Here is a 10,615-nt window from a genome sequence, read left to right on the forward strand (position 1 = left end):
ATGAGAACCCAAGTGGAACTCAGGTTCACATTAGAGGGCAGAGAGAAGAAGAATATGTTTAACACTTGTTGAAATTTGTGGACAATTTACAAGTTAAGTTAAACCGAAATTATTTGTTTAACACTTGTTGAAATTTGTGGACAATTTACAAGTTAAGTTAAACCGAAATCATTTGTTTAACACTTGTTGAAATTTGTGGACAATTTACAAGTTGAGTTAAACCAAAATCATTTGTTTAAAACTTGTTGAAATTTTTGGACAATTTACAAGTTGAAGTTAAGCAGAAGTCATTTGTTTAATACTTGTTAAAATTTGTGGACAATTTACAAGTTGAGTTAAACCGAAATCATTTGTTTAACACTTGTTGAAATTTGTGGACAATTTACAAGTTAAGTTAAACCGAAATCATTTGTGTAACACTTGTTGAAATTTGTGGACAATTTACAAGTTAAGTTAAACCAGAATCATTTGTTTAACACTTGTTGAAATTTGTGGACAACTTACAAGTTAAGTTAAACCGAAATCATTTGTTTAACACTTGTTGAAATTTTTGGACAATTTACAAGTTGAAGTTAAGTAGAAGTCATTTGTTTAATACTTGTTAAAATTTGTGGACAATTTACAAGTTGAGTTAAACCGAAATCATTTGTTTAACACTTGTTGAAATTTGTGGACAATTTACAAGTTAAGTTAAACCGAAATCATTTGTTTAACACTTGTTGAAATTTGTGGACAATTTACAAGTTAAGTTAAACCAGAATCATTTGTTTAACACTGGTTGAAATTTGTGGACAATTTACAAGTTGAATTAAACCAGTATGATGTTCAACACTTGTTAAAAGTTTACAAGTTAAGTTAAACCGAAAAGATTGTCTATCCGAGGTATGTCACCCCGAGAATATTGCACAGAGAAGGAAGAATATGTTAAAGACATACAGAATATTCTAAGTATAGAATCACACAAAAGCAGTCAAAGGAAGATAGTGGTACATGCAAAAGTTGCATTAGCATTCAACAAAGAGAAAGAAACATCGGCCATACGGACGGCTTACATTGTTTCAAAAACAAAGTACAAAAGAAAAGACATGGAAATTAAGACTCCTCAGCATCGGCAATAGGCTCGGTTTGGACCTCGGAAGGCTGTTGAGAAGCCACCTCGGCCGCCTTTTCTACCACAAGCTCTGCATCAATTTCTTGCAAAGTTTCCTCAGCACTCTTCTCGGCAATGGTGACATCGGCTGATGTCTTCTCGGAACTAGCATCTTTTCAGACCTCCTCATTCTCCTTATCTTGAGTCAAGTCTAGGACTTGCTCATTCTAAAGAGGGGACTTGGCCCCATCAGCATCCTTGGATTTTCTCACTAAGGCCTCATCATCATCCTCATCCTCATCACCATCCTCAAACTCAGATTCGCCGATGTCTTGACTTGGAGGTGGAGATGGAGGGAATGGAAGAGGAATGAGGTCGGCATTTTTGAAAGGCGAGTCCTCGGGGACATTGAGCTTCTTTAGAAGAGACATCCAACTAAGGCTGAAACCCTTGTTGCATGCCTGCTTCACTTGAAGTTTATAAGCCTCCGTGACATCGGCCATGCCTTGAGCGTATGCCTTATCGTCGGCATCCTTAATTTCAACCTCTTTGGTGGCTAAGGCTTTTTGAAGCTCTTTTTCTGCTTGGGCCATCTTTTCATCGGCCTCTTTTCTTTGGGCCTCAGAGACCTTCCTGATGGCCTCGGCAGATTCAGCCTTTTCTTCGGCATCAGTTTGGGCTTTGATGGCGGCCTCAGCTTGGTCTTCCAACTTCTTCATTTTTGATTGTAAGCTTTTGTTGGTTTTTTGAAGAGAAGAGAACTCCCTCTTCATATCGACCAGCTTCTACTGATTTTCGAAAGACTAAACAAAAAAAGAGTGGGCATGCTGGATGGCCTGAAGAAAACACAGGGTAAAAGTTATTACAAAAATTTCTAAGTATGAAAAAGAAAAGAAAAAAATGCCAGATGAAAGACACTTACTTGAACAGAGCGTTGAAGCATCAACGCATAGTTTTCGTATTCGCTCAACTCGGCGTTTCGCTTCAGATCGCCTGGTAACAGTAGAGCAGTGCTGAGTGTAACGCCGACATTAATATCCTCAGCACTATCATTTACCATGACTGGCTTATCCTCTAAAGTAATTTCAGGGGCTCAGGGGGCAGCAGGCTTCTTAGATCCCGAAGTTGTAGCGGAGGATGACTTCGGCTTTTTGGATTTTGGAGATTCTGATGGTTGGGCTTCAGAGCGCCTCTTCCCAGTAGAGGGTTGAGGTTTGTCACTCTTAGCCAACTTTGAAATAGGCAAGGTGTCTTCAGACTCAACCTGAGTTACCTTAGCCTTTGGTTGAGCCTTCTTTATTCTTTTCAGCTTCGATGGAGGTTGGGTTTGTGCTGGTTGATCGTCAACAGATGATGGAATGCTGGCCAGAAGATTTTTTGCAACTGGTTTTGGGTGACCCATCTCGGCAGTAGAAACTGTTCGGCGTCGTCGGCGGCGGCGTTGTGATATTGGAATCAAGTATGGAGCTGAGTTTGATGGCTGATTAGCTGGATCGGAAGTTGACCCTTGATCTGTCCGAGATGTGGACGCAGTCTGTGGAGTTGTAGCAGATGGTGGAGAAAGGCTTTTTTTCTTCCTCCTAGGGACGTCGGGCAAAGCAGACCTGTATGTTGGAATAAAGTTGAGGAGCAGAGGCGCCTTTCGTTTGTGAATTAGCAAGTTCAGAAGTTTTTCAAATCCTTGCTGGGATAGAAGGATTGGCGAAAATTTTTTGGTGGCTGAGGAAGAACTGCAAAGATAAAAACAGTACATACATTAGAACAAGAATATTGAGCAATTTGTGCAAGAAGATAAAAAGAAACTTATGAAGGGTGACCCTTACTAGCTCTTTCCCCCAAAACAGTTCGGCTTAAGGAATAAAGATGGAGGTCATCGTTTGGCTGAAACTCCCAATTGCCCGAGACGATGAAGTAATCGTCTCCAGCTCCCTTGTTGGAGTCTGGGAGGTCGGCTACGATTTTATATTCGGTGGATCTCGACTTGAGGTAATAGACATAGTCCGTGTCTTTTCTAAGGCAACACATGGTATAACAGTACTGAAAATCGGCAAGTGTAATCCTGGCATTCTCTTGTTTGACTAAAGCTATGGTACCAGTAATAACTCGGTAAGAATTGATGGCGAGTTGCATTGGGTTCAACTTATAGAAGTGAAGGATTTGACGGAAAAAATGGTCAAGTGGAAACCAAAGTCCACACTCAATAAAGGCAACCACAGGGAAGGACATGGAGTTGTCTGTAGGCATGATGGAGTCATCATCCCTAGCCAACCTCAGATTGACATCAGTTGAGATCTCAAACTCTTGCCTAAAAAAGTCTAGCTTAGAAGGGGTGTCTATCCGATGTTTCCACATACCCATGATATCGGGATAACTAAAGGTATTGGATTTCAAAAAGAAGATGTATCAAAAAAAGGGTTATTAGGACCTCGGTAAAAACCTAGGTTTGAGCTGGTGCAGAAATTTGTAAGGGATGTTTCAGTTTTGCCCTAAAATGTGGGTTCTACAAACAAATCCCAAACCTAAAACTATGAAGATGAAGATCAAAGGCACAGATTAGGAAAAGACACAAAAAACAGAAAGCAAGAACGGAGTTTCAGAATCAAAGACAGATATGGTTTATCAAGAGCATAAAGAATACAAGAAATACAGGGCCAAGATTAGTGGCAAAAATACAGGGAAGTGGTGAAACAGTGCGTGTGTTCAAGATATGGGCAAGGGCCAAACCATGGAATAAACGCATTCAGATTCACAAATTGAACATTCGAATAAAGTACTAATAACAACAAGTTCTAGAAAAACAATCACGAACTGAAATAAGAAGGAACAGTTGCTTACCAGAAAAAATAAAGCCGGTGTAGGGATTGCCGAAGTCAGATGATGGTTACAGAAGTAACAAGACGGTGGAAGCTTCACCGGGAGGAAGAATGAGGGCCGTTGTAGAGCTTGAGGTCTGGAACAATGGAAGAAATGAGAAAAGCTAGAGAGAGAAAAGGTTTTTTAGAAATGAGAATAAGGTGAAAGGGAAAAATCGAAGAGATGTTTTGTTAAAAATGAAAATGGCGGCAAAAAGTAATCAATACGCCTAGAAGAATGTATGCGTCAGACGGCGCACGTGAAAGAGAGACGGCTTACGGGCGCGTCACAAGTACGAACCAGTAAGAAGGAAACGCGTGGTTAAAAACGGTTGAATTATGGTGTATGACAGCTCATACGCGTGAAAGGGTTCTTGAAGTTCTTGTTCTTCAACAAAGACATGTCGGCCAAAATAATGATATTGGCTGAGATACTGAAAACTGACGTACTGAAAAAACAGAGTGATATAGGTTCCATCACTTCAGAATACCGAGGTAATAAAACCTAGGGGGCAGTTGTGGGGATATATTTTTGAGTACTAACACGTGGCAAGGTGACGCCGACGTGATCTCGGGTAAGTCGAGGTTATCTCCGAAGATATTGGAATCCGAGATAATCGGATAAAAGATAAAGGACAAGAGTCTTAGAATAAAGAGGAGACTTAGCCAAGATAAGGATAAATCTCTTAGGGAGTTTATCTTTATCTCTAAAGAAGTCCAAAATAAGTACTGAACAGGAATCCATAGAAGTCAGGCTTCTATTGAGATTAGGATTGAGGTAACTATAAAAGAGAGGTACCCCCGTGGGTCTAAGGTACGTAATTTTATGCTTTTGATACTCAAGCTTATGAGTTTAGCACTTGATTTATCTTTGAGAGATATACTGACTTGATCGTCGGAGTGCCCTCGGGTGGACGAACCACTGCTGGAATCTTCTCTTTCTGTTGTAGGTCAGCCAGGTGCCACCTATTCTGCCGGTGCTCTCCAGCTGGTTACTAAGCGGGCAGTGTGGTCAGAAAATCACTCACACAATAATCTATAAAAATAATAGTAAATAAATTTGATATTTGGTTTTTCAGGAATTTTTTTGTATTTAGTGTTGTTGGGGCAATCCCACATCGCCTGGGAGGAACACTTGCAACCAACTTATAAGCGTACTGGCCCCCTCCACCTTGTAAGAGGCCTTTTAAAGTCGTGAGGCCGACAGGCGTCGTTTCGCCACCTCGCCAGAGCGGACAATATCTTACCGGGGCGCGAGAAGCCAGTCACGTCAGTTTGGTGGCCTATGCAGGTTGTCCGGTAAACTCTCCTGCTGTTCGTGGCCTAGTCCGCTGGGGGGTTATGTTGGGGCAATCCCACATCGCCTGGGAGGGACACTTGCAACCAACTTATAAGCATATTGTCCCCCTCCACCTTGTAAGAGGCCTTTTAAAGCCGTGAGGCCGACGGACGTCGTTTCACCACCTCGCCAGAGCGGCCAATATCGTACCGGAGCGCGAGAAGCCAGCCACGTCAGTTTGATGGCCCATGCAGGTCGTCCGGCAAACTCTCCTGCTGTTCACGGCCCAATCCGCTGGGGGGTTATGTTGGGGCAATCCCACATCGTCTGGGAGAGACACTTGCAACCAACTTATAAGCGTACTGGCCCCCTCCACCTTATAAGAGGCCTTTTAAAGCCGTGAGGCCGACGAGCGTCGTTTCGCCACCTCGCCAGAGCGGACAATATCTTACCGGGGCGCGAGAAGCCAGTCACGTTAGTTTGGTGGCCCATGCAGGTCATCTGGCAAACTCTCCCGCTGTTCACAGCCCAGTCCGCTGGGGGTTATGTTGGGGCAATCTCACATTGCCTGGGAGGGACACTTGCAACCAATTTATAAGTATACTGGCTCCCTCCACCTTGTAAGAGGCCTTTTAAAGTCGTGAGGCCGACGGGCGTCGTTTCGCCACCTCGCCAGAGCGGACAATATCTTACCGAGGCGCGAGAAGCCAGTTACGTCAGTTTGGTGGCCCATGCAGGTCGTTCAGCAAACTCTCCTGCTGTTCGCGGCCCAGTCCGCTGGGGGGTTTTGTCGGGGCAACCCCACATCGCTTGGGAGGGACACTTGCAACCAACTTATAAGTGTACTGGCCCCCTCCACCTTGTAAGAGGCCTTTTAAAGCCGTGAGGCTGACGGGTGTCGTTTCGCCACATCGCCAGAGCAGACAATATCTTACCGGGACGCGAGAAGCCAGTCACATCAGTTTGGTGGCCCATGCAGGTCATCCAGCAAACTCTCTCGTTGTTCGTGGCCCAGTCCGCTGGAGGGTTATGTTAGGGCAATCCTACATCGCCTGGGAGGGACACTTGCAACCAACTTATAAGCGTACTGTCCCCCTCCACCTTGTAAGAGGCCTTTTAAAGCCGTGAGGCCAACGGACGTCGTTTCGCCACCTCGCCAGAGCGGACAATATTTTATCGGGGCGCAAGAAGCCAGCCACGTGAAGTGTGTTAAATAATAAAAAATGACTTTTTTTAATCTAGATATGAAAATGTAGTCTATCAAGTTGTTCTACATTGGCAATTTTTTTTTTATATATAAATTAAATATTTACATTTTATTACTTATTAAACATTGAAATAGATTCTTTTGCTTGGATCTAAAATTGGATTTATAAATAAGTGAAACAATTTAAATTATTAATTCACAAAAAAGTGTCAATGTAATGAACATCTGCTCCTCAAAATATGTTGCAGAGGAGCTTGCCCCAAGTAATAATATGATATTCCTATCCCAATAATGTTACACTTATTATATTTTTTAAGAAAATTTATAAATCAGTTGCATTTTTTAAAAATAATTGTATATTTATGAAAAAAGTTTATGAACTTAATAATTAAAATTTATAAAGTTTATCATTAATCTGACTTTTTTTTCAAACACACTGATTGATTTGTTATTTTCTCAATTTATATCATATTATACTTTTTAAAAAATATATACTAATTTGTTATTTTTTTTATATTATATTATACTCTCTCTCTCTCTTTCTCTTTTATGTAAGATATTCTAGGGGAGAATGCACGCATCAAATTAAGTTCTTACAAGTCCGAAGAAGCTTGTCAAAACATGATTTATTCCTTACAGTAGGTGACATCAAGAGTTTGAATTTTTGCTGTGAAGAAAGTTTTACCTAAAACTATAAAGGAAACAAACTTTCAAATTTCAAGCTTCATCTATTTAGGATGTTTTGAAAAATTGGTTAAAAGTTAATTTTAAAATTTTTTATCATTTTGTGAATAAAAAATAGGGAAAATCGGTTTAAGGTCCCTATCCAACTTTTAGTAATGGATTAGGTCCACAATGTGTTCTTTTGTAGCCTAAGGTCCCTCAATGTTATTTTAGAGTGTAAAATACCTGTCTTACCCTTGTTTATAATATACGTTGTTTTCAATTTGGCAGCTAAAGATCATATTGATATTTTGTGGGAGATTACGTGAGGATGAATTTGACGATTCAGATTTTTGTGGAGATTTTCTAGGGTTTTGTAGGTGTTGAAATCCTGTTCGTTGTTTGTAGGTGTTGAAATCCTGTACGAGTTGAAATCATGTTCGTTGTTTGTAGGTGTTGATTGATCGTGTAGGAGTTGAAATCTGGTTCATTGTGTTTGATTTGATTTCATGTGGAGTTGAAATAGATAAGTTTTCAATTTTTGATTTGATTTGATCGTGTAGGTGTTGAATTAGGTTTTTGTTTTTAGTTTTGATCAATGTGAGAGAGACGAACTCAGTGTTGTTCTTTTTGATTTTTGAAGTTAATTTTTCATTATCTATTATTGATGAATTTTCGATGGAGTTGATTTTGATTTTTGGAGTTGCTTTTTCATTCTCTGTCAACATGGTTATGAGTTCCTTTTTGGTGCTCTGTTTTTCTGCGTTTTGTGCTCTGTTTTTTGTTCACTTTGCATTTTTTGTGTAGTGCAGAGAAAATTGCAGGTTTGTTACTATAATTGAACTCAAATCACAGAGAAAATTGTAAACTTGTAGTGCAGTGAAAATCACAGAGAAAATTGTAAGTAGGCAGAGAAATTTACAGACGTAGCAATAGAGCAGTAAATGTTTTGTTTTTTTTTAAAATTTTTTTTGAATTAAGTGTTTTGTGAACATAACAGATTTTCTCTGTGATTTTTTTATGTGCTTGTGTTTAATATATTTTTGTCTCTTGATGTTAATGTGTTTTTGTTTTTGTTATATTGAAAGTGAATATAAGTTCACAAATTTCTCTGGACTTTTCTTTGTAGTCCAGAGAAAATCATATGATTGTATTACAAATGATAAGTATTACAAATTTCTCTGGACTTATATGTTGTGTTTTTATATGTTTGCACTTTTCAAAGTTTTCTGATATGTTTTCTTTGCACTTTTCATTTTTTTTTTTTTTGCACTATTCATGGTTCTGGACTTTTCTTTGTAGTATAGAGAAAATCATAGGTTTGTTATTATAATCCAATGAAAATGACAGAGAAAATGTTAAGCTTGTAGTTGAGTGAAAATCACCCTTGAAGTTGGTGTCTTGATCTTGATGCTTATTGGTTCTTCAAGGTAGCAACAGAGAAAATTACAGAGAAAATTACCTTGACAGAGAAAATTACCTTGTAATCCCAGAGAAAATTACAAGGTAGCAATGATTACACAACAGAGAAAATTACAAGGTAGCAACATAAACATGACAGAGAAAATTACACGACAGAGAAATTTTGAGGAAATGGTGCATTGAACAAAATAAATATGCCATAGAAAATTAGACACAAGACATAAACATAAGTTCACAAATTTCTCTGGACTTTTCTTTGTAGTCCAGAGAAAATCATATGATTGTATTACAAATGATAAGTATTACAAATTTCTCTGGACTTATATGTTGTGTTTTTATATGTTTGTACTTTTCAAAGTTTTCTGATATGTTTTCTTTGCACTTTTCATTTTTTTTTTTTGCACTATTCATGTTTCTGGACTTTTCTTTGTAGTATAGAGAAAATCATAGGTTTGTTATTATAATCCAATGAAAATGACAGAGAAAATGTTAAGCTTGTAGTTGAGTGAAAATCACCCTTGAAGTTGGTGTCTTGATCTTGATGCTTATTGGTTCTTCAAGGTAGCAACAGAGAAAATTACAGAGAAAATTACCTTGACAGAGAAAATTACCTTGTAATCCCAGAGAAAATTACAAGGTAGCATTGAACAAAATAAATATGCCATAGAAAATTAGACACAAGACATAAACATAATGTGGCCAGAGAAAATTATAAATGCTGCCAAAGAAAATTAGACACACAAGTAAGAAAAGTAATTTGGCCAGAGAAAATTATAAATGCCAGAGAAAATTAGCCACACCAATAGAGTAGTAGCAAGCCAGAGAAATTTACAAAAACAAGAACACAAGAAGCTTCAATAAGAAGCCCCAAATGTACAGAAAGCAGTTCAATTTTGACAGTTGGAAGGAAAGCAACCCATCATCAGTTGGAAGCAAAGAAATTCTGGACTTCGCAGGAATTTCTCTGGATTCAACCCAGAGAAATTTCAAATTTCTCTGGTCCAGAATTTCTCTGGAACGATAAAACTCTGATTTTATCAATTTGTCATTGGTTTTGCTGCTGCTGATTCAATCACAATTTCCTGCACAAACAAATTAATAGTTCTTCTATGAGTTTGTGATAGATTTTCTTTAAACTTAATGGTATGAATTTCTCTGGGTTGAATCCAGAGAAAATTCAAATTTCTCTGGATTACTTTAAGCCTTCCTCTACTGCTGCCTCTTCCTCAAGCTTCTTTTTCCAATATTCTTCAAGTAGGGGTCCAAATATTGCTTTTCCAGAAAAAACTCCAATTCTACTAAACCCAAAAAATCAAAAGACGTTATATTCAACACTCAGAGAAATTTTGAACCTGAAGATGTTATATTCAACACTGGATATATATATATATATATATATGTGCTGACATTGTATATATATATATGTATGTATCATATATATATATATATGTTTGCAACCATAGATAAGATAACCAAGAGTGACTGTTTGATTATGGTTGCAAATGGTCTTAATTGATTAATTATCATATATATACTAGTCAAGACAGTAAGCAACAAATTGTATATATATATATATATATATATGTATGTATCATATATATATACATCTATTAAATTTTTTTGAAAAGAAAAAATAATAATGCATACATGTCGAAGAAGATCTGGAGTCGAGAATCGAAGCTCTGATCAATGACTTGAGACCAATACTCGTAAAGCTCATCTCTGCTGATCTTGTCAACATTCAACTCATTTGAAGATGAACAGACGTAGGGTATTTTGGTCCAAGAAATTGATAAAATGCGTGGGTATTTTGGTTAGGGACCTGAGACAGTATTATATTTTTTAATGTCCTTTATGCAGAAAATTGTTATTATTAGGGAGCTTAAAAAAAAAAACCCTAAAAAATATGAGAAATAATTTGATCCAAAATAAATTAAAAATCAAAAATTAATTTTTAACCAACTTTCGAAAGTGTCCATTAATATCATTAGTTTTATCACCGATATATGTTTTTGATACAATTAAATTCACATGTTGAATAATATAATACAGTACTATAGTGAAAATGGAGGATAAACTCAACTCATACCCCCCTTTGACAT

At 37.9% G+C, this 10,615-nt stretch overlaps 1 long non-coding RNA gene across 1 annotated transcript; it reads right to left on the reverse strand.

The window, feature by feature from the left end:
• Nucleotides 1-9,291: 9,291 nt before the first annotated feature.
• Nucleotides 9,292-10,335, reverse strand: LOC145821271 (uncharacterized). Its single transcript, XR_014363296.1, has 2 exons — nucleotides 10,161-10,335; nucleotides 9,292-9,595 (listed from the first exon to the last, which is right to left on the reverse strand). It is a non-coding gene; the product is annotated as an uncharacterized LOC145821271 (long non-coding RNA).
• Nucleotides 10,336-10,615: the final 280 nt, after the last annotated feature.

Source organism: Camellia sinensis, chromosome 3 (genome assembly GCF_055761805.1).
Source record: "Camellia sinensis isolate YWXY chromosome 3, ASM5576180v1, whole genome shotgun sequence".
NCBI lineage: Eukaryota > Viridiplantae > Streptophyta > Magnoliopsida > Ericales > Theaceae > Camellia > Camellia sinensis.